The sequence below is a fragment of the Neopsephotus bourkii genome, unplaced genomic scaffold, assembly GCF_033783945.1.
Source record: "Neopsephotus bourkii isolate Nb327-2 ecotype Australia unplaced genomic scaffold, CSIRO-AGI_Nbou_v1 NB_318, whole genome shotgun sequence".
NCBI lineage: Eukaryota > Metazoa > Chordata > Aves > Psittaciformes > Psittacidae > Neopsephotus > Neopsephotus bourkii.
This window is the reverse complement of record NW_026900826.1, coordinates 4,353,382-4,377,536: the sequence shown is the minus strand read 5'-3', so window position 1 is coordinate 4,377,536 and position 24,155 is coordinate 4,353,382. Positions and strand designations below refer to the sequence as shown.

The 24,155-nt window shown below is 36.7% G+C and overlaps 1 long non-coding RNA gene across 2 annotated transcripts in view; it reads left to right on the top strand.

Moving 5' to 3' along the window:
- Nucleotides 1-2,024: 2,024 nt before the first annotated feature.
- LOC133209080 (uncharacterized) overlaps nt 2,025-24,155 on the top strand; it is a 34,440-nt gene continuing 12,309 nt past the window's right edge. Inside the window, exons 1-2 of one of the 2 annotated variants that reach the window (XR_009724585.1) lie at nt 2,025-2,096; nt 2,342-2,480. This is a non-coding gene — a long non-coding RNA (uncharacterized LOC133209080). Of the gene's footprint in view, nt 2,097-2,242; nt 2,481-24,155 lie in introns of those variants that run through there. The other variant, XR_009724584.1, reaches the window with a different exon arrangement.

Sequence of the window (24,155 nt, the reverse complement as noted above, 5' to 3'; positions counted from 1 at the left end):
GCAATCCCAGGCACAGCTACAGGCTGGGCAGAGAAGAGATTCAGAGCAGCCCTGCGGAGAAGAACTTGGGGGTGCTGGTCAATGAGAAAATGAACACGAGCCGGCTTCAGTGTGCGCTTGCAGCTCAGAAAGCCAACCATATCCTGGGCTGCATCAAAAGGAGCGTGACCAGCAGGTGGAAGGAGGTGATCCTGCCCCTTTATTCTGCTCTCGTGAGACCTCACCTGAAGTATTGTGTGCAGTTCTGGTATCCTCAACATAAATTGACATGCAACTGTTGGAATAAGTCCAGAGAAGGGCCACGAGGATGATCAGGGGACTGGAGCACCTCCCATATGAAGATAGGCTGAGAAAGTAGGGGCTGTTCAGCCTGGAGAAGGCTGCGTGGAGACCTCGTAGCAGCCTTCCAGTATCTGAAGGGGGGCTACAGGGATGCTGGGGAGGGACTCTTCATTAGGGACTGTAGTGGTAGGACAAGGGGTAATGAGTTAAAACTTTCCTGTTAGGGTGGTGAGGCACTGGAATAGGTTGCTCAAGGAGGTTGTGAATGCTCCATCCCTGGCAGTGTTCAAGGCCAGGTTGGATGAGGCCTTGGGTGATACGGTTTAGAGCAAGGTGTCCCTGCCCACGGCAGGGGGGTTTTAACTAGATGATCTTAAGGTCCTTTCTAGCCCTAACTATTCTATGATTCTATGATTCCTCTTCTCTCCCCTGCACATTAATTGATTGCATATTATTATTTACTTGGTTATTTCTGGATTCCTTCATAACATGAGAATTGGGCATGTCAAAACCTTTGTGTCAGACCAAACCCAAAATATAAGTTAAAAAAAGGTATTTGAATGGCGTTTCCTATCCTTTGATTCCTAAAGCAAGCTGCTCAGGGTGAAGGCATCAGAAATGAGAAGGCCATTTTAGATTGAAATAATCTGCTCTGTTTCTCCAGCACTAGGGAGTTTTTTTTATAGCTGCTGAAAGTCAAGAACCCTTATGAAGCTGTTTACTTGGAGGATTCTATCGAGATCAGAGGTGCAGAAGAAATTGTAAGGGTCATAAGCTGACAAGAAGTAAGTGATACCATCTTCACATCCAGGTGCAGAACAAAATGCATTTGCTGTTTAATGAGTGGCATGTTGCAAGTCTTCCCCCATGAGTGGTGAGAACAGCTGAAGATGAACCTAAACCTGGGTGCAGGTCAGTAAATTATGGCAATGTAATTTCCATATTGGATGTAGTCTACACATTTTCTCACTGTAGAGCCTGTTGCTCCTTCAACAGTGCTGGGCCTTTCATTGTTTAAGGGTTATTTGCTGGTGGAAAAAATCTGACAGAAAATTACTTATGATAACTATCATATAGGTGGCTAAACGGTCCCTTGGGTTTTACAAGCTCATTTTAAAGTTCCTAGGTACCAAAAAAAGCTTTTGTTTTTAAGAACTGTGCTTTCTAATTCTAGAATATAAACAATATAATTTTGCAGGTTACATCGCAAGATCAGTGTTATTTCATAATATGCATATGTATGCTTCAGATAAATCTTTCTCCATTGTCTCAGGGTGTTTTGTTTTCAGTGTTTTCTGCTTGCCTTTATGCACAGAGCTTGCACAATTACTTTATGTTATCTTTCCTTGCTCTCATTTCCAGACTTAAAGAAATAAAAAAGAAAAAAAGAAATCAACCTTCCCTCTACTTATGTTGCTAATTAGAAATGATGGTTTTCATGTGACAGGGGAGGAAGTATGAATTGGAACAAGAAGACATAGTTTATATTGGAAAGAGGATTTATTCTTTTAGGTTAAAGAAATACAAGTGATTAGTTGTCTTTGTGATGTTCATACAGCATAATTACCTCACAACACAGCAGTAAAGAGTATTATTGAGCTTGCTAAAATTCCGAGTGTAGAAAACCAAAAACCATAAATCCCTGCCCCAACCAAATATATCTGGCTTCTTTTCCTTCAGCTGTGGACATGAAGCCCTAATAAGTATGTGCAGCTTGGTCAGGGAGTGTGGATGGTCTCATTACTGCCCACAGCTGGGCTAAAATCAGGAAACATGGGAACACCTGTGACCACAGGGCTGGGAGGGGCACTGAGGTGAGTTCTCTGCTACCAGTCAGTGGCTGTTTTTCTTATGGGGAGGTCTGTTGAGGGGTGAGAGCAGCCTAAGGGGAGTCTCTCTAGACAGGGCAGTACTAGTTAGAGGAGTGTGTTCAGGAGCGGCAGGGTGCAGCTGAGGGGATGATTGTGGCACATGGGTCTTCAGGACTTGCAGGTCAGTTCCTGGGCTGGCTCTCAGTAAAACTTGAGTTTTGCTCCCAGTCTCTCTGAGATATCAGCAGGGATATGTCCAGCACAACTGGGACATGCCCTGAGAGAGGGGGAAAATGGTGTCAGGGAGGAACTGCCAGCAGGAAGGTGGAAAGCAGCTAAGGAAGATGGTGGCAGAGGAGGAGAAGCAGTTGTCCATTCTGGGCTCTGGTAAGGCAAAGAAAGACTTTCTTGTTTCTATTTTCCATGCAGAATTAGAGTTCTAGGGGATAATGGAGGTGGGCCCTGTTTTTGTGGTGCGAGTCATCCTCTTCTGGGTTAACCTGGTGGGAGTGATCCCCCCTGTCCTCAGGGAGAAGGGGTGGCACCAAACAAAATGAATCCCACATCCACTAAAAGGTTTGTGTTACTGTACAAATTAAACCTTTGAGGGAATCGTTTGAGATTCAACAGTTGACTGTTGGAATTATTTATTTAGAGAGCTACATTTTCTAGCTTGAATCCCAGCTTGTGATGCAAAATACTATGAAAGCTTGTGAAATGAGGGATAACAAGGAATAGGAGGTCTCATCAGACTCGTCAGAGTAACTTTTGTTGTTATAAATCCTGATCTAGAAATAAATTTAGCAAAGATAGTGATGATGCATGCTGGGTTTGTTCCTCTTTTGTGCTGTGCACTAGCTGTATTTTCCATTAGCCAAAGAAAGAAATATAAAGCTACCGAATGAATGGAGGTTGTTATGAATGTTGTGGTTTGCTGAGAGAGTTTGATGCTTGTGATTAGATTCATCAATCATCACCCCTTAGCTTTTAGCTGATCATAACTTTCATTTGTAAAAAGTTAATTCCCCCTCTCCACCCCTAAAATCTGAACTGGCCTCTGGAGTTGAAAATTATTATGTCTTCTCCTGCTGCTAAGATGCTCTCCCTCACTGATGTCAGTCTGAGTAACTGAAGTACTAAGTATGTAATTTCTCTGTTAGGTTCCAGTTGCATGGCTGTGCTGGATGGCTAAGAGAATGTGAGAGGATGAAAGAATAATCTGAAATTATTTGACAAACAACACAAACCGAAAACAATAAAGATATGAATTTTAGCTGCTTTTTCTCAGAAATTTGTTCTCTGATTTTTTGCTTTTTTGAGGCCATTCCAAAATATCCACCTGCATCCACCTCTAGAAAGTTCTAAGTTCTTTATGAGCTGTTGTCTGCTAGTGTGTTTGGACAGACATCATGGAATCTGTGTAGCCTGTTTACAAATGCATACAATTCAAGTAAGTATTTAGGCTGTCAAGTGTCTGACAAGATGCAGATGTGTTCTTTTGCAGGCATTAGCACCATATGAATTACAGGTTGTAATGTACTGTCGTTCTGAAAGGAACTTGTACTTCTCAAACTAAAGAAAGGCGAGGGGCCTCAGCAAGCTTCCTGTGTTGAAGGATGAAGTATGTGATGTGCTAATTGTTTCATTCAGGGAAGCCTAGTTTAAAAAAAATATATAAATTACTTATGCAAAGCCAGGACACAAACCTTGCATGTGCGCTTAAGCTGTGAATGTCTTCAGGTTCTTGGGCAGTTAGATCCCAGTGGAGTCATCACCTGGTATGTAGTGTTGCAACTAGCTAGATCAATAAATTTTCACCTTCATAATGTATAATATGCTTCTTTAAGTAAGGTTGTATTTTCATCTTCAGATCTCTTGCTTCGCTATTGATTTTGTTGTGAAAAATCACTCTGTAGAAGTAATTAACTTGCCTGGTAGGTTTAAAATATATTTGAATGTAAAATAAAATGAGGGTTAAGTAAAGATATTTTGTATTCTTAAACATGACAAAGATACATGTTTATATTTTAGTTGCATCATTTTACATCCCTTATATTGCTGTAGATTTATTTATTGTTGGTATACATTATGCCGATTCAAAATATTTTTTATTTTATAAGTAAGCTTAGTCTGCCAACAAAATTGTAAGAGAATGAATGCTAGATTTGAATAAGATTTTGTGCTTAGTTTTGTTTCTGTCACCTTCTAGCTTAATTTTCTTAAACTTTGGACTATATAAAGAAATGGTCTCTAGAGCCAGAATCACTTTTAATATCCAGTTTTAGAAGTGAGCTTTATTTCTATTGCCCTGAGCTAACAGAAAAGCATGATTCCTCTAGAGGCTGTTCCAAGCAACTCTGTGAGAAAAGAAATATTTCAGGAAACAGATTATCCCTGACAACTATATACAGCTGTCTGATAGAGCAACCTCCTCAGATGCCATCCATGTCATAGGATTTTTTTGGGCTCTAATCTTCTTACTTTTACAGAATCCAGTTTTGTATTCCATTAGTATGCATGTGTATATTGTAATAGACTACAAAAACGCTGCATGACCTACTTACTGAGAACCTGGTTTTACATCCCATTAGTGGGCATGTGCATTCACAATAATAGACTTTTAGAAACACTGTGTGACCCATTTATTCTGCTTCATCAGTAACTCCCTATGTAGTGTGTGTGTGTATGTATCTTCTTTTTCATTGTTTGAGAAAATATGAGAAAACATTGCAATGCTGAATAAGAGTTCTGTGCTGTTTGAACTGCTTAGACACTAATATGTACTTGTTTTGCGTAAAATAATTCATGATACTTGAAGGCATTTGCAGTTTAAGAAAACAGCACATAGATAAAGCAACCTGCACTTTGAGGAGAATTAATATTGCAGTGTAACTTGACCTATTTTTAATGGGATCCTTCTCATCTTGCTGATTTATGATTCCCTGTTGAGCTCACTCATGCCTTACTTGATTTGGTTTTCTCTAAGACTTACTTAAGATGTTGAACAAATAGGAATGCCCATACATGAAGAAAGCACCTAATTTTTTTTTTTTCTTAGTGTAATTCCTGATTATTGTGAAGGGTGACGTATTTTGTTTGGAATCTGCCACCTGCATGTGTCTTTTGGTATGCTTTATTTTCCATTCCAGCCTTGATTTTATAGACTTCTATCAAAATTATCTCTCAATCTTAAAAACCGAGGAGTCCTTGTTTATCAGACAGAATACAAAACAATTTATTACCTTTTCTCATCTTTGTCAGCCTTCTTTGCGCTATTTGTTGTTCTATTTAATCTTTTTGAGGACAGGGAGACCAAAAGTTGATGGTATTTAAGACAGAGTTCCCCATGAACTGCATAATAGTGTTTTAGTCTTTTGTTTTCTTTCTTACTGCTACCTAAACTTCAGTTTACTTTTTTGACTGATATTGAACAGTAACATGGTGGCTTCATGTAATTAACTATTATAATCCTGGATTGGAAATCCAAGTGAAGGAGCTCTTAGCTAAGAGCTTATTGCATATACCAAGTGATTACTTCTCTATTTGTATCATGGAATGTTATTTAAATTTAACCTTAACTGCTGTGATCTTTATTTCTTTTGCCCTGTATATTTTCAAGGAGATAGTGTCTTGTGGTACAGTGGCATCCTTGGAGTGTCCCCAAGGCAGCATGGGTTTAGATGATCTGTGCACTGGTCAGTCTGCTTTCAGACATAGCCCTGGAGTGTTTTACATCCTGAATCAGAAGCGTATGGTAGTGGTTTTATAATATTGCTTTCTTTGTATCACCCATACTGATGGGGAGACTGTGCACTGTATGAAATGGGACTTGAAAACTTTAGGTTATCCCTTAGGATTATAATCTGTGTGGGATAGAGTTATCTTAGGACCAGCTGTGCCACTTAAATGGATACAGTGGTCTGACCCTGGGTTGACTCTGGGCGTATTAACTTGTTGCTGGTGTGAAGTTAATCCACTGAACTAACTGTACATGATTCGGGGGTTTTACATTGTCCTTCTGAGGCAGAAGAATTTGCATGGAGGAATTATACAAAATCATACAGATTGCTTTATTGTACCTCAGCACATAAATGCTTCCCCTTTTATTATATTAGTGGGGCTTATTTATTTATTTTTAACCTAAGCTAATTTATACCTATGTTCATTAATTGCAGCACTGGAATGTTTAGTGTAATAGGAAAAGTTGCTCTGTTGAGAGTGGCATTGTAAGATCTATGTTGTAGCTAACTCCTGATGCATAGTTAATACATTTGATCTGCAGTTAATCACCCCATGCTTATAGGGAATGGTACTTTATTAAATACTTTTTCTGCCAACAATATGTTATCAACAAAGCTAATATGTAGAAGATGGCCATTTTGTTCTGACTTTTCCATTTGGGAACTCAGAGTGTGAAGAAATCAACAAAAGAGATGGGAAAATTGTTAGGAGCTACTGCTATCTAAGCATCTCTTTAGTCTTTCAAAACATAGCGCGTCTTTCCTTGTGTTGCTGATAAATCATTCAAAGTAGTAAATGTTATATGTCTCAAATAAGTGGATGTGTGACCTGGAAAGATGCTAGATCAGTCTTTAGTTTGTCAAGGTACATTGTATGAGGTGGTTGATCCATTTGATATGTAGTGACATGATATAAACAAAGCTTGTCTATGCCTGCTTGTTTAAGGAAACCAATATTATTAATGCTTGCATGTTTTGGAGTCCAAATATTAAGCTCTCAGTCTTGTAATGAGAACGTGTTTTAAAGTCTGAAACTGAAATAGATTCAATAGGAATAGCTGTTTTACATAAACATGTTATTGTTTAAGTCTGTTAATCATGTAGGGAAGTCTTTACTGTATTGAACTTTTCACCACCATAAACCTGAGTTACAAAGAGGAAATAACCTCTCTTTATATGGAATAGTATTGTTTAAGTTGGGAAAGACCTGTAAGATCATTGAGTCAAACCATTAATCCAGTTCTGCCAAGTCTACCACTAAACTATGTCAGTGCTTTTAAATACCTTACTGGATGGTGACTCAACCACTTCCCTGGGCAGCACATTCCAATGTGCTTGACAACTGTCAAGATTTTTATCCAATTGAATTGAATTTTAATTATTTTTACTGAAATACACTCGTTTCCTCTTGAATATCGCAACAGCTGCTGTTCAAATATGCTTTTAAAATATAACTTTTATAACTGTTTTTATGTGTTGGCTGTGATTTTTGTATTTATTTATTTATTTATTTATTTATTTATTTATTTACCTGACTTAGGGTGGGTTATTAGAGAAATAACCTACCAGGCAGCTGGCAACAAAGTCATCTCATAATTTGTGGGGAAATAGTCAGTACTAGTGCTCCCATTTTGTGGTATGGTTTTATGCAGTACGAATGGATTGAAGAAATGAATAAGCTCTTTACTTGGCACTACTCAGAGATTGGTTGTTTGGTTATTTCACAGTAATACTGACAAGTGTACAAAGTAAAATGTCAATTAGTATATTTTTTGCTCCTAATCTTTATTATCTATATAGAAGTCCCCATACTTTTGCTTTTATTTGTTAACTGTTAATACTATGTTTAATAAATTTATCTGCTTTATTTTTGAACTGGTTCCTTCTCTGTTTTAAGGTTTAACTAAATGACATATCATTTCCCATTTGCCAAAATATTGACTGTTGACTAATTATGTCTAGGATTAAACAGTCAAATTCTGTTGCAGAAAATGTGATTACAGAATGTTTTAAAGCTATAAAATACATATGGACACCAAAATTGCTTTTCAGAAGAATGCTCTGTTTAGGGGTGAGAATAACTATGGGTTTCAGCAGAATAGTTGAAGATTTCAGTTTTTCACTTAGTTCATGAATATTTGTGAATTTTCATTGGCTATTTTAACAATCCTTTGGGCCCAAATTGTTGACATAGCTCCTCTTAGTGTCACAGAAAATTAGTTGGTTCTTTCATAATATAAATCAAGAAACATCTCATTTTATTTAAAAATAGCTGTAGCTCTTTAAAGACAATAAATATCGATAAATATTTTCATATTTGTATAAATGACAAATTGAAATTTCATTTCTTACTGAAATATTCTTAATAAAATTCTGTTGAATCCAACTATCTCCTGGGCTTGTAGCTTTTGAATAAGAAATATTAAAAATGAATTGCATTAAATTGATATAATTTGCTATTGTAGGAAAAACCTGTTGCATTAAATGAACAAAATAGGTGATTGTGGACAGAGTATTAAGCATTCATATTTATATAACTACTATATTGTCTTTTTTGAAGAAAAGTTCATATTGCAAGTTTTGTCTGGAAAGCACAAGTTTTACTAACCACTTCTGTGGGTTTGTTTTGGTTTGTTTTTTCCTTCATGATGATATAAGAGAGAACTTCTGCATATTCTTTCCCAGTAAATACCTCAGTTGTGGTTAGTAATATGACATAGAAAAATGTTCCATTAAAATTTACAAGCGGTGCAACTGAAGTTTTATTTTTTGTAGATGGGCTGAACACATTTATTACTTTGATTCATCTCATGTGGATTCGCATGACCTCTTCATTTAAAGTAGTAAGTCTTTTTTCATATGACATCCTAAGAATGTCTGTCTGATTATTGGGTCAATACTGTTGACATACTTCCATTTGAGAGCAATCAGATTAGAGAATTGCTAGGAATCTGATTCTAATTCATCTGGCATTTGTTTAGATTAAGCTGCTGTACTCGGTAGTTACCAAAACTGATCTCTTGGAAGAGAGGAATGAGGGCAGTTCAGAAATGGAAACTGTTTTAAGGTGATGTGTTTCAAGTATAGCAGCCTAGCGTAGTTTTGCAAATAAGATCTGTCATTTAGACCAACAGCAGCAATAGCCTTTTGGTATCTTATTTCATTGTTTACTCAAAATACAGAGTGGTGTAAAATATCTTGAATATATCATTTACAATCTCCTCCATCTGTGAATGCAATGAAACAGTCTTGTTCTCCATCTGTTCCTTCTTTCTATCATATGGTTGATTCAGTAAAACCTATGGTTGTTTTCTTTGGAATAGTCTCAAACAGAAACTGAGTGAACACAACTAAGTGAGATTTTAGCACTAGTGATTTAGATTTTGTCATAGTTCTGAGTCAAATCCTGAATGTAAACTGAGGTGGTTCTTTTTTCAAAGATTTTAAATATATATTTATATAATAGCCTATGAAAAGACATCAGATCATGCTTTATTTATATGTTTAAATGCTTTGAATCTAAAGCAGCTGCACAGGTACTGGGGATGTAGAAAACAGCTCAGGTTAAAATTTAATCACTACCTTTTAATTTGACATTGTTTGGTTGTTGACAACTGATTTTTGTCCATGAAGGGAGCGTACTCTAACACAGATTTGTCTAGAAACAACTGCAAACCTTGGAGTTGCTTATTCGCAAGGAATTCTGTGTGTGATTTTAGCCTATCTCTTTATTTGTCTTTTGTCCTTGTTTATTTATATGTTTTTTTTTCCATTTATATGTTTTCCTTCCTCTGGAGGCTCATGTAATGCTCATGTCAAATGTTCATGTAATTTCTGTGTGGCTTCTAGTTGTTTTGGCTATATATCTGGCATTACTGGTTTTAGTGCAGACAGTTCTAATGATCAGTTGAATGACTAGGAAGGTAATATTTTCCACATCTCTCCTGTTTGCCATGTGTTCACATGTAACTTTTTAAACAATGGTACTTTCAAAGGCAGGTCTTGAATGATGTATAGGTTAGCATCTTGTTACTCCCTTTACTGCAGTCCTATTTCTCTACTAGTTTCATAGTAACACAAGATATTAAACATTGTTCAGCACCTTAGGAAACAGGGTTGCATTATGCTGGAAAATGCAGCCATTAAAAACATAAATATATTCACTGATCATTTCTTGTGGACAGAGTTTATACGGCAGGTTATTTGGGGGTACTAATCATAATTGCACCTAAAATTAGAAATCCAATTCATGAAGATATTGAAAGATGGAAATGTATATCAAGAGCAGAAGGGAAAAATCCAAGACAATTAGTTAACAGCAAATGACATTAGCTTTTACTGCTGTATCTTCATGAAGAATTATTTTATGATTTCAAAAGTTTTGAAAAGAGAATATTGTCACATACTGCTTCATAGAATTGGATTAGCTAAGTCCGATTAACTTTATTTTTTTTCTGCATAGGTTCAAATCAGTCTTTGTTTAATTATTTCATGATTCTAACATGCTTCATTCATGTCAGAACAAAGCTCCTACCCAGTGCTTGCAATCTGCAGAGAAAAAGTGATTATTCACAGGGAAGTGTTGACTTACGTGGGAGTTATTTTGTTCGACAGGCTCTGTTATAAACTAGTTCTATGTTCTAGAAACTAGATCTTGTATAATGTGCTTCAAAGTGGATTTTTTTTTTCAGAGACCCAATAAAGGTACAAGAAGTTTAAATCAGTTTTATATGGTCTTTTATCCTTATAACTTATATTTACGAAAGGTCTTAATTTTATGAAGTTACTATGGCTTGGAACATAGAGTGATTAATTATGGGATAGACAAACAATTGTCATTTCAGCTAGCATGGTGGGTATCGCCCATGGGGAATATGCTGGGAGGAGGGTGGAGGAGAGAGGGGAAAATGACATCAAGTTCTCTGCTCCACTACTATTTAGAACACTAATCTCTATCATAAACTCCTTTTGTTCTGCTCTAAATGTTGCTAATTTTTTGTTTGCTTTTTGCCTTCAATGTATTCATTCTAAAGATTTTGTGACAATGGTTTGAAACCTTAAAATTTTCTTCTGCATTGCTAGCTTAGTCATGCACATTTGTATACAAATGCTATTGTTGGCATATAGTTTGTAGAAATCTTTTCTCCATCTTTTGGATAAGGGCACAGAAGTTTCATTAGCTTTCAGCGATATTTTTGCTGGATGAAAAGTTTCTTAGTCTTAGTCTGCAGTTTGTCTCTACCTTTTATTCAATATGAATTAGTAAAACTGTTTTTATTGAACATGAAATATATAAGATATGCCAAAAACCTTGTTATTGACTTGTGCATTTACATTAGTATGTCAGCATGTCCTTTAGAGATGTTTGATCTCTCATTTTCTAATATTCCTGTTTATGCAAATGCCATTCTGGCTTCTGCTTTCTGTTATCACCTTTCAGGTGTCCCCTTAGAACCAGCTTAGGCTTTTCAAAACTGAACTTTGCTGTCTGGAGGTGAAGGTGCTGGGACATTCTTATAAAGAAATATAAGAATTTGAACTGGGAAGGAATGTGGGGAAAGCAGCTGGAGAGTCAGATGGGGACAGCAAGGACACTGTTGGTGAGGAAGAAGAGGTAGATCATTACCATTTTCATAGAAACATAAAATATTGTGAGTTAGAAGTGACAATGAGCATCAGTGAATCTGACTCCTGAATCCACACAGGGCAACCTAGAAGGTAAACCATATTTTGGCCCTTCTAACTCTTGCAGTGTCATGACTGGAGCCTGTTTTAACAGGCAGCGCCGTTAGTAACTTGCCTGGGCATGTGTCTATATTGTTATCTTTGACTTCATAGTCCTTTTGTGACTACTTTCTGTGCTCCTTTGCAGTCATTTTTTCTTCTACCTCTTTGATTTTTTTTTCCAGTCTTTTCAGAATTGTTCCTCAACTGTATTTCTGCCTCTACGGTTGCTTCTTTTCCCTGTGCTCTGTCCTTGTTGACACAGCTCAGTGGATCACTGTCATCTTCAATGGATGCCTGCCAAGGTTTCAGCTCAGCTACTGGCTGGTAATCTTGGCTATAAATATAACTCCTCTCTTTTACAACATCCCAGTGAATGAGAGAAATTACAGTTTCATACAAATATGGGGTTTTAGCACAGATGTTTTACATTAGGTGTTTTGAAACACAAAGTCCCACATTTAAAGAGCTGCCTCACACAAAGCTTGTAGAAGTGATGCCCTTTTGCTAGTCATTGGTAACTGCTGGTGGTTCTGTGTTATATATAAATGTTTTGAGAGGCTGACTGTCATATTTACAGGAAGTCTAGCACAACAGAGCCTCAAACTTCTTGACCTTTAAGCATTGCCTCTCTAAATGGGAAATAACAGGGTATGATGGGTGTCAACAGATGGTGCTATTACATGCAGACTTTCAAGTATACTTTTTCCTTAGCCTATGAGCATATGTTCAGTCTTGGGAAGACATGCTGTGTTGCTGTTAGCTTTGGTTATGCAAGCCTCAGTATAATGACAGGTCTTTTGGAGAGGGTGCATGAGAGCAGCGGGAGAATTTGCTCTCTGCCTAGGTTTTTGATTAAATTCAATTTTTGAGGCAGAGCTGCTCTTTGGGAACTGCTCTCTGCTGTTTGGTTTATTATTGAAGGAAGAGATCGCCTAGAGGCAATTTGATAATTTCTGTTCGAAGCCTTGAGCAGAGGTCCTGCATAAATAGAACAAGTAACACTTAAATTACACCCACACTTGATGTCACTGGTTTCTCTTCCATTAGGAAGCTGACCTACAAGGCACCAGACATCTGCCATCATTTGGAAGAGCAGTGTCAGAATGAATGCTGCTGTGGGAAGGAAAGGGAAACAATGGGAAAATATTTCACAATATCATACACACTGTGTATGGTATTTCATTCAAATCATACATTTGACAGATTCCATGGACTGTACTTCTATTAAGGGAAAAAGTAAGGAAAAAATAAACAACTGAATTAAATTTCATCATTGGCCATAGATACAGAATGGCTTTGCAACACAGATAAATACATTCTTTGGGTAAGAAGTATAGATACTAGTGAAGGGAGAAAACCTGTTTTGGTGTTTAAAGCTCATGGAAATCCATGCTTTGTGTTCACCTGTACTTGTGCAGCCTAACAATGGTCCTTTTGTTAGTCACATCCATTGTTCCATCATGCCTGTTGTTCTGGTAAAGTATTCCACAGGTTTCATCCAGGGAAAGTCTGATAAGTGTATATACCTGTTAATATATGAATTCCAGCTCAATTTATGAAGTGGTGGTGCTGTCATTCTCTTGGCCTTTGATAGTCTTTTCCTGAATAAAAGATGCTTAGAATGGTATTTTAGCCACTCAGTTGGAGTGGCTCTGAGAGGTATGCTGTTGTATTCCAGTCTTATGTTGACCACTACTCTGTGAATAGGAGTCACTCAGCCTTCCTTGAGAAAAGCAGAGCTCTGTCTGGGCGTGCCACATGATCCCTCACACTGGGGGTCTTGCTGGCTAAAACCATGCTCACAAATGTAAGATGTTCTGAGAACATAAAACCTGAGACAGGGACTGAATCAGGAAATTGAGCTGGGAAGAAAGAAAGGTAATGCAGGAGAAGGCTGAGACAAATGGATGAAGCATGCATATATATATGTATATGTATCTTTTATTTTGAGCAATGGTAGTTTATTAATTTCCCCTGAATTTGGCTGCTTATTCAACCTTATGCCTTCTCCTTTTTGTGCTAATATAGAAAACAAATTAAGGTTAAAAATAACCTTAATCTGGCACACTTACTTACAAGCTGAAAGCCTGAGCAAGTGTTGTAGTTTGCCTAGCTCCTTAGGCTAAATTCCAAAGTTAGCAGAAGGATAAAGCTCAGGAAGAAAAGCCTGGAAGGGTGATAACAGGTCTCTGGGGAGATGAAATAAATGTTCACAGGTCCTGTGAGGAAAAAATTTGACCAGGATAATTTTATATTTTTTTAAGCAATTTTCCTTTCAGTTCTAGAATTCTCTTTTTGGTGGTGGACTCTAGGGAGCTCCAGAACAGGCACCCATCATAGTAAATACCCCATGTTCTGATGAAGGAAGCTGGTAGATAGAGTTCCTTTTTAGTTCTTACTTTGGCGATGTGTGTATGAGTGGTGTGGGTTGTTTTTTTTTTTTATTATTTTATGTGTGTGGTGTTTTGTTTTTGTTGTTGTTTTTTGTTTATAGTTTGGCAAGTCCTATTCAGGTTGTTAGTTTAAGTATAAATTATCCTGTTTAGGTGTTTTTGCTGTGCTAGTTTACACAGGTACATGTAAAATGATTAAATCTGCCTTTGCTAAGTTGCTGCACTGAACATTGCAAGGGTTTTCTTGAGAAAATATTGGCAAATCACAAAGCAAATCAGAAGATAAAAAGAGGTGAAAGGATGTGTATTGAAATGAGACTAAAAAGAAAATGTCTCCAAAAGTCTTCTTTTGTGGAGACAGTGTTTACTGAATGAGACAGGTGCAACCAGATATCTCAGGAACTACTTGGGCATTATCTTACATGGCAGAAGATTAAATAAAGTAATCAAGCAAGGAATGCTTTAACTTTGGGATTGTATATCTAATGGTTGTGGTTCTCACAGATGAAATCTCTATACATTTGTGTGTCTACAGAGAAACAGGCCTTTTGAGACTATTCCTCAGGTTTTTTTGGCTGTATCTACAGCAGGCGTTAGTAGCTTTAATAGATTATATAGATATAGATATATATTATAGATTGCCTTATCATCAGTATGTAAGGTCCTGTTTATCAGAAATATTTACTTTCATTCTTCCCTCTGTATCCTTTTGAAGAGGGTTAGGGTTGATATGTTCCAGTATATTAAGGTTGCCTCTTCTGTCTCTGTAGATATTTATGGTGAATATTGATTTTTTTATTTTTCACATCTTTCCAGCAAGTGTTTGAAGCCTGTTTGCACAAATTTCATCTTTTGAGATGCACATTGGTCAGATGTATGCTATATACATCCAATACATAGATTGCCATATGTATAGGTACAGTGAAGTTTGAGTGAAGGTATATTTTGAAAGGTATATATTTCATGGTATATATTGTACTGAAATAGTTATGCATCATCCTCTTGATGTTACATATTTCAACTCTTGTTTATTCATACCAACATATTTGAGTGCTCCAAAACTTGTTTATTTTTATAATAGCCAATCAACACGTAGAAGAACTAAACCAAGCAACCTGGGAGTTGCTCATCAGTTGTGTAATGAAGACAAATGGCATGTTAAGTCTTGTTATCTGATTATGCAAAAGTAGCTTTTTATGACAGCAGTGGTTTTGCTTTGAGCTCGTAGAAAGCCATGCACCATGCATCTGATTAATCATGCAAAATAAAATTGAAAGAAGGAAAAGAAAACAAGTGCATGTATTCTGGGTCTCTTCCAGGCAGGTGGCTTAACCTTGTGCTGAAAATCTTGTTCTCTGTGGACAGATTTCAAGGCTGGAAGAATATTAAATGATAGTGAAATTCTTTGATTTTACTAAGGCCTAATATCATCTCTAATGGCAAAAATTTGCCAGGATTGGTTAGATCACAAATCAAATGATGACATGGACAAGCAAAAGAACAGTTCTAAACTCCTGAATCCTTTGGCTTCCCTGTGGAACCTAATTATAAAGCAAATTTCTTTATGATACCTTTGGAAATAGGTTCCTGCCTCCAAAATAATTGAACTTTTCTTTGTCTTGGCTGGGAGGTGCATGGCTTGGGACAGTTTTGAGCAGAAGCCAGTTGTGGAGTTTTGGGGTTTGATGTGTTTGTTGTGTTGTTTGGTTTGGGGGGTCTGGTTATTTTTTGTGTGTGTTGGTGATTTTTGGTTGGTTGGGGTGTGTGTGCGAGAAATCTCATAAGCCACAACATGGGTTACCTATGTTCCTGACCACTGTTTAGAGACAGAGAATCACAATGCCAGAAGTCTTGCAGGAGTCTGTTCCCAGAAGATTTTCAGATTTGGTGCAGTCAGAACTCTCTTCCAAAAACAAATGTTCTCTTATCACAGCATATTGGGCCTGTGGAATATAGCGATTGTTTATTGTCACAGCAGTAGGTGACAAACAAGTAAATTTTCTTACTTAAATGTCTACACAGTAAATGGTTAGAGCTGGTGTTTTGGTTTTTCTTTTGTTTGTGTTTTTTTAGGGAGTGAAATAGAGTACTGTATTGGAAAACACTGGGAAACTGAGTCAGATAATGAGTATGTTTTCCATTCATCCTCAGACTTTCTGTGAACATCAGGGCAATTATACACCAATGAATGGCAATGAAAGCAGAATGTGTTATCATGCAGCATCATGAAAACTCAAGCACAAGCACTTGATGTGAATGTTTTTCACTTACATGCCTGAAGATAGCTTACATTTTGCAGGGGTTTTGTGTTGCAACACCAAGCAATATTTTCTGGATATTACTTTTGTCACTACCACTGCAGCTAATATCAGTGATGTCCAACTCAATCATCTTTGCATTATTACCTTGTGTATAACTACACAGCATTTCTACTGTGCTGCAGGAGAAATGTGACTTAATTTTCCAGAAATAGGACCTGGTTGAGGGTAGGAAGCTAAGGTAATGACTGCACATTCACTTTCAGGCAGTTGAATGAACCTAGAAGTGTTGTGCAACATTTCAAGATGACTCTGTAGTGATGTGATAGGGGACTGACCATGAAAGACAAAACAGGCTCTCAAGGCACACACGTGGCTTATTGAAAGGAAGACACCCACGCCTTCTCTCCTTATCACTCGATCCCTTCCTTTCACAGCTAGGAAATCCACAACAGCATTAACAGCAAACAATTTGTAATGTGAAACTGTGGTCTCAGAATGACTTTCAGCTCTGAGATTAAAATACAATGTGTCTCTTAATGGGAAGCACAGGGATCGATTCCAGGGAAGCTAGCTGAAATATAACTTAGAATTAATTCAATAAAACAAAGATTGCTGCTTTCAAACCTATACAAGGTTCTTCCCTCTTTGTGTGGTTCAAGTGTCTGAACTTGGGCTTCCATTACCTATCTAACTACATTGTTGCATACAGAATGTGATGCTGACTTCTGGCAGTAATCAGACTATGTTATGTTTTCATCTGAAGGATGCACCCAATTTTCATAACAACCAACATTACTGTGAACATGCTGATTTTGGCTCAGCCTATGTAGTTGCTTCCTGGTGAATGCATTTGCCTTCCAGGTTCATGGTGAGTGAAACAGTATCAGTGGAAGATTGAATAAAGAAATGGCATCTCTTCAGTTAGTGGAAAGACAAAGCATAAATTATGTTTCATTAACAGAATGTGGGATAAGAAGGTATTTGTTCAAAATGCAGCAAACAGACATGTCTTTGACAGATCTGCTGGTAAATGGTGGCTGAAGTCCAAGTTGGAAAGTCACCTTTGCTTTCTGACGGTAATGTGTTGTGGATATAATTCTGTTGCTTTGCACCTTATACAGTTATTAATGTCAGGGCAGAAGACTACAAATTTGTTAAAGTAAGATTCTCTTATAAGTTCTTCATACTGCTCTTAGAGTTCAGAATGGGGAAGAATCAGGACTTGAAAAGTGTTGTATGTTTAGAAGCAGTCTGATAATGTGTCACTGACCCAGCAGACAGGACAGAGCAGTTTCTGATGACAGGGATCATAATTTTAAGAGTGTCTGAATGAAAGTGTTGGTTTCTTATGTGCCTCAGAACTCAATGCCAGATGCTGACCTACCTTTCTGGATCCTTTTTTTTTTTTTTTTTGTATAAATAGATGGTTTTCTCTCTGAGGGCTCCACTATGCACAGATTGCCTTTATGGAAGTGCTAGGATCGTGGGAACATTGAGGAGTACTGCAGTCATTCCTCATTGTGTGGCTTTAATTGAACACCATTCACTGCATTCTTGGTCAGGAAACTGGAGAAAAAGAAAGGTGACAGTCTTTGTGCCTTGTATCTTATCTGTATCAACTTTCCCTTTTCCACTAGATGAACAAATCATCTGTTAGTTTAATTCCATAATTATTTAGCTGCTTCCCTTGGGGAATGTTTATCTGGGTAAATGTTTTTCTTGCAGTGGATAGTTTAAAGGCAAACAAATGAAAAAATGTTTCTTGAAAAAGATTCTTTTATGTGTTACTATCAACAGATAAGGCTCTGTATATTTAGAGAATTCTCTGTACGATCTTTTCCCTAACCAGATGGAGATGGTAACATCCAGTCAACCTTCACTAAGCAATTGCCATGAACATGGAGCATCTGAGCACAAAAGCTTCTCTGTGCTCCTCAGAGATTTGGCATGCAGTTTCAGAGCAACCTCTCAATAGTTTACAAATGTTTCTAAGCTCCTCAGAAGGTGGTTTTTATTTAACTTGATTGTGACCTGTAAACTTTGTACACAGATGTTTCCTTTTCATGTTTATTTGCTATGGATGTAAAGAAAAAAAAAGGAGTAAAATAACTGTCTGAATACATTTGCATTTTGTGTGAATTTTTTTGTTTGGGAAACTGTTCTGGAAAGTGAATTCGGAACATAACTGCCTAATAGCACATCATATATACCTGCTGTATGTGTGGAAATGCGAAACCTATCCATTGATTCTGAAGTCAGTGGTGGTGAAATTCTGTCAGCATTAGCGAAATGGTTATGAGTGTGTTTCCTGGTGTAGGCGGGGTCTTGGTTTAGCACTGCTAAACTCTGGAGATTGCAACTGGTAACAGGAAGATGGCATGCATAATTACTTATGAAACTGGCAGTCTGTATTAACTCATTTTTAGGTTTCAAGTGTATGTAAGGTGCTTTTGTGCAGCTGAGCCAGAATCTAAAACCATTGTGAAAACATGGGAATGCTGTGCTGTTGTGATTAAAGGAAACTGATCCATGACCTAATGGCAGCTTAGCTAATAAGAAGAAATTATGAACCATTTCATTTACTAAGCTAAGATCTGACAAAAGGAGAACTTTGTGGCTAGAGGCTTTAGTGGTTCACGTGTGGTCTAGGTATTTTTCTAAGCAATCGGGAAATAATTCAACGTGTGTGTTGTTGAATATTTGAAAAGGATCAGGGAAATTGGGACATGGTTTCCTATAGTAATATTAATTAAGCGTATTTACTGAAAAATAAGTCCTGTATTTAGAGCATCTGTCTTTTTATATCAAATTTGAAGATATTTGCTCATTTGAATTTGAATATTATTTGCTCATTTGAATGAATATTTAATATATGGCATACTTATCCAGTACCTATATATGGATATGTAATATACATTTAAATAGGTATAAAAAGATAGCAGGGTTTTAAATGTCCCTCAGGGCAGTTATGGTGGTGTTCGGGTTTTTTTGGATATTTTTCATGTGTTTCTGACAATTTTCTTGTTTGTTGATTGGCTTTTTAATTTTTTTTTTTGTTGTTGTTTTGTTTCCTAAAATGTTTGCATGAATTTCTTTTTCTCTGATCTTGGTTTCCACAATGTATTTTTCTGTGTGTGTATGTTGACGGTCTTGATTTTCCAAGTCTGATAAGCATTCAGGAATCTGTCCAATTACATACTTTTAAATTGCTTTCATATACAACAGTACTGTAGGTTTAACTATTAGGAGTGTTCACCAGTGTTATCTGCCAAATTGCATGAGCGACTGCAAATGCAGCTTCAGAGGCTTCATCAAGCAATGGAACCTGTCACATGTGACCTTCATTCCAATCAAATGAGTTGTTAGATTTATGGCTTGTGTGATAATTTCACATAATGTGGTAGGAGCACATTTCCATGTGTTTCTGAGTCTTGATAATTAATAAAGTTGTGAAGTAGGAGTATAGCATGTATACATGCAAAACAGAGCTGTCTTTTATTTCAGATTGCTGCTTTTCAAAGGGAAAACTCCACTGAGATGGAGAGTTCCTGAAGGGGTATTCTTGAGTATGTTTTGAAACAGTATCCCTAAGTAATTTATTCTAGTTAAAAAAAAATTGAGGTGTAATCAAGTCTTAAAAGTTAACTAGAAACTAAATAATTAAATATCTTTTGAAATAGGGTATCCTTAATGAGTGTTCTGTATAGTAATCTTGCTAACAAGCTTCAGTTTGAGCTTTCTTCATTTCTTGGTCTTTTTTCTTTCTCAAATCTTTGGATTGACCTTTACTTAAAACTTATTTCTTCTAAAAGTTTTTCATCTGAAAGAACTACACAAGAGCTACATTATTCATTGCATCCTTCTCAAAAGGGACTTGATTCACTTTGTGTAAAGACTGACGAGTTTTATTTCAGATATTCTTTGTATGAAAAGCTGAAGCTTAAATAGTAGTTGTGTCAGTTGTTTGAGTGTAGAAGTTTACTTCTTAAGTTAAAGGAAAGTTAAAGCTGAAATGTACCTCCTTTTTAATGGTGTGGGTTTTGTGCTGTGTACCTTGCCAACTGACAGAATAACCTTGACAGAGTGTGTTAGCCTTTGTTGCTCTTTCAGACATATTTATTCTGCCATCCTATGACCACCCAATGGGAATTCATTATTTCAGCAATGACTTAAAAAGTCTTATTTCTAATCTAAGCTATTATCTGTGAAGTTTAATTCGTAACATAAAAGTAGCTCCTGGCTAATAATGATGTATTTTAATGGAAAAAAAAAATATTACCTTGAATCCTCAGTGTATAGCAGACTTGCTGCCTCTCTCCAACAATCATAGCAGACCATCTTTGCCATATAATGTTTAATACTTCCTTATCTTTTAATTACTGGGTAAATTCAAGATTAATAATAAGAATTGTCTTGACTGAACAAAGGGTCTTTTAGAGATGTAGGGGAGACTGGTTTCCAGTTCATTTCCCTCACTTTAAGGAACATTAAATTGGTTTGGGAAGAGCTCGGGCTAATAGGACCTTAAGTTGCTGTTTTTCCAATTTGAATAAAGGCACAGATTTCAGATAGTGATTGTGTACGAGGGCTTGTAAAAATGTTCACAGTGATATTGTCAAATGATCCTCAGTTCTCTCTCTTCCACTCGACCCTCCCCTCCACCCCTCAACTCCCCTATGTGTCTGAGTAATTTTTAGCAACATTGATTGTAATAATAGTTCACAAAGAGTATGGTCACTTGCCAATGAAGCAAAAACCTCTATATCTTGAGCTCCTGGGTTAATTAGTCAGAATAATGCTGCAGAATAACTGAAGTGCATAACCTGCAGATAGATTACTGAATTGGCATTCAGAAGCTTGGCTCTGTGCCTTGCTCTGTCGCAGATTTATTATACAACTGTAAGCACCTGTCTCTGTTTCCCTCTATTCCAGTGTGCCTTATCTATTTTGAGAATCCCTTTGCAGCAATAGTATCTGCTTCTGGTTGCATTTTTACAGATAATAGGTGGCATATAGAAAGTGTATTTTTACCAGATACGCTACAAAACATGTTGTACTAAACCAGAAACATAAGCATGTAACCCTTCCCTACTTTTCTTAGAGGAAAGTATTTTACATAGTTTTCTGTCACTTAATTTAAAATTCAGTATAATCATAGATCAGAGAGCATGCTGACTCTGAATTAAAACCTTGTCAGTTTTGAATATTAAATTTGGATCTCGGTTTGCCCCTGTAGCTTAATGAATTTAAATAGTTCTGTAGATTTGAAGAATACTCAGCCTTTTGAGATATTTGAATTTTTGCTTTGGACTTGCCTTTTTGGTAGGTAATAATAGCAAATATAGAAGTATCAGAATTTTGCCAAATGAAGCAATATCTGGAAATGACCTAAAATGCATTGTTTTTTTTTTTTTTTAATTACTCCATATTTTATTTGTGAACATTTTATTTTGCATCTTGGATTAACTCCCAGTTCCTATGGTGTTGTGAGTTTTTGTTTTTACATGGTACTGTTTCACATAGGCACATTTAAAAGAGCCAGGGAATCATTGTAGAACTCCATGAGTCAATAACTTCTGTTTAAAATGTACACTGAAAGCTTTAAAAAATACATTGTGTACAGATTTACTTTTTAATTAATAGGGGACTTTTAAAATGTATTACCGGGGCTGTGAATTAGTTAAGTACGCGTGTAATCTTGATATTCACAAATTAGCAGAAAAATTGCTAATTGTCTTGCAGGAATTATCAATGGCTGTGGTGCATGTCTTATCTTTCAGTTCTTGCAGTTTTAGCTAGGAAAGGGTATAAAATTATTGAATACTCTTTGAAAAAGAATTAACTCTTGAGTTGTGTGAGAAATTCAAATAATTACTGATAAATTTTCATTCCATATGAAAAATTCAGATTTCAGAAAACATAAAGGATGTCTGCTTTTAACATTGAAAACTCAAGTAAAAGTCCTGTTAATACCTTACTGATGAACAGTGAAAAGAAACAGGCAACCTGGTTTTATATCAACAGAAAAACTAGTAAATAGGAGAATTTATTTACATGGGTTTAAACAGCATTAACGCTTGATTCCCACTGTCTGTTGTGGCTGTCTGTGTTTTTATTATGGTCAAATCTCAGGCAGCTTTACCAGCTGATTACAGCAACAAAAATGAATCACAGCTGTCTGTGAGTAAATAGGATCATAACCTCAGGTTTTAAGAGGTGCCTACTAGTTTTCTCTTAGCAAGGATGATTCTGAGTACGAGTGGGAATTATTGAAGGTTCTGAACTGAGACAAAGAGGTTCAGATTTTACTTTTCTAATTCATCTGCCTCTTCAGTTGTGTGGTTCCCCAGTGTGTTTTGTTGGTTTTTTCTTTTCCATTAAGAACTACCCCTGAGCCCCAAGGTTGAGCTGCATGTTTGTCTCCAGTAGTCTGTGTAAATAGTGCTTTCAAGTGCATCATGCTTTTACTTTCATTGTAATCAAGATCCCAGAAGTTATATTTATTACATTAACTGTTTGCCCATCTCACACAGAAAGGGTTGGTAGGAATTCGACTTAGGGTGTTAGTTGCACAATAAATCTATAGTTGATTGTGATCTCTTTAGACCTTCAGAAGTGGGGTTTGGGGTGTGTGTATTTTTATAAAATAACAAACCAAACCCAAATATTGGCTATAGGTGAGGAAGCGTTATGAGATGTTCTTCAGTGATGATTGTGAATTATTTGATTGCCTGTGAATATTGATACCCTTACTACGGTGAGCTTGGATTTACTTTTCATATTGATATCTCCCCCTAGAAATTGCAAAGAGTCTCATTATTCATCAGCTTTTTTTTGTTATGTTCTTTAACTTACTATCACAGCTACTAGAGAGCAGGTTTGCTCAAAGTTGGTTGAAGTCTTCCTACTTGGTCTAATAAAATCACTGAAGCACATGAAACAGTAAACACCCATAATTATAGGTAGAGATAGTGACATACCCCATGTTGTGCTTCAGGAAATAAGCAAGGTGCAATGGTTAGAGAATAAATTTGGAAGCGAAGGCAGCTGAATTTCAGGGCTGATTTTGTCACTGGCCATCTATAGGTAAAAAAAAGTAAATCATTTAATCCTACCCCCTCAGCTTCTCTGTATGTGAATAATTCTGAAGGGACATTGCTTCCCTCAGATGATGATGATTGTGGATAGGTTTGCAGTGCAGAATGAATGCAGAGAGGGGTTCACTGTTCTCAGAACCCTGACTTGTGACTGTTGGCTCACTGACGGCCTAATTAGAAATCTGTTCTAATACCACCAAGAAATAGGAATTAAAAAACGAGGCTGCATGTTAGAGCAATGTACACATCTGTAGTGGAAATTGTAAATCAGTCTACCCATAGGACAGCACATTATCTTGTTCCCTGGACACATTTGCTTTTATACAAAACATGCTTGCACAGTGTGCTTGACACATCTCTCTTTTAGGGTGAAGTCTGATGTACATAGAATTCAACAGGAAAAACTTTGATTCTTTCCAGTGGGAAAGGATTTGGGCCTCAAAGGCTGGGGTGGGTGGCTGGGTTGGGAGGGGGTAGGTAAATAGTGAATATCTGGTGGCTTTGAAAGGAGAAAATTCTATCATTGGAGTTGAATTGCCTTCTATGTACAGAGACTGTTGGATATCAGTGTAATCTTATTCAACATAAAATAATTTCTAATGGTATTTCATTAAAAAATGAGAGTGGCTTTAATTTTCATGATTTTAAATGTTCTCTTTGGCAAAATAATATAACATTTACGTTTAATAAAAACTTGGCAGCAAAATGTGATATGAAAAGGTATTTAAAATGGTTTGATATAAGCTAACAGCCAAAGGTGACTTTGAACTTTCAAGTTCTATGGATTCTGATTTTTCTTTTTGAATCTTTCAGTATCCAGTCGTGTTTATCTCAAGAACAGTTT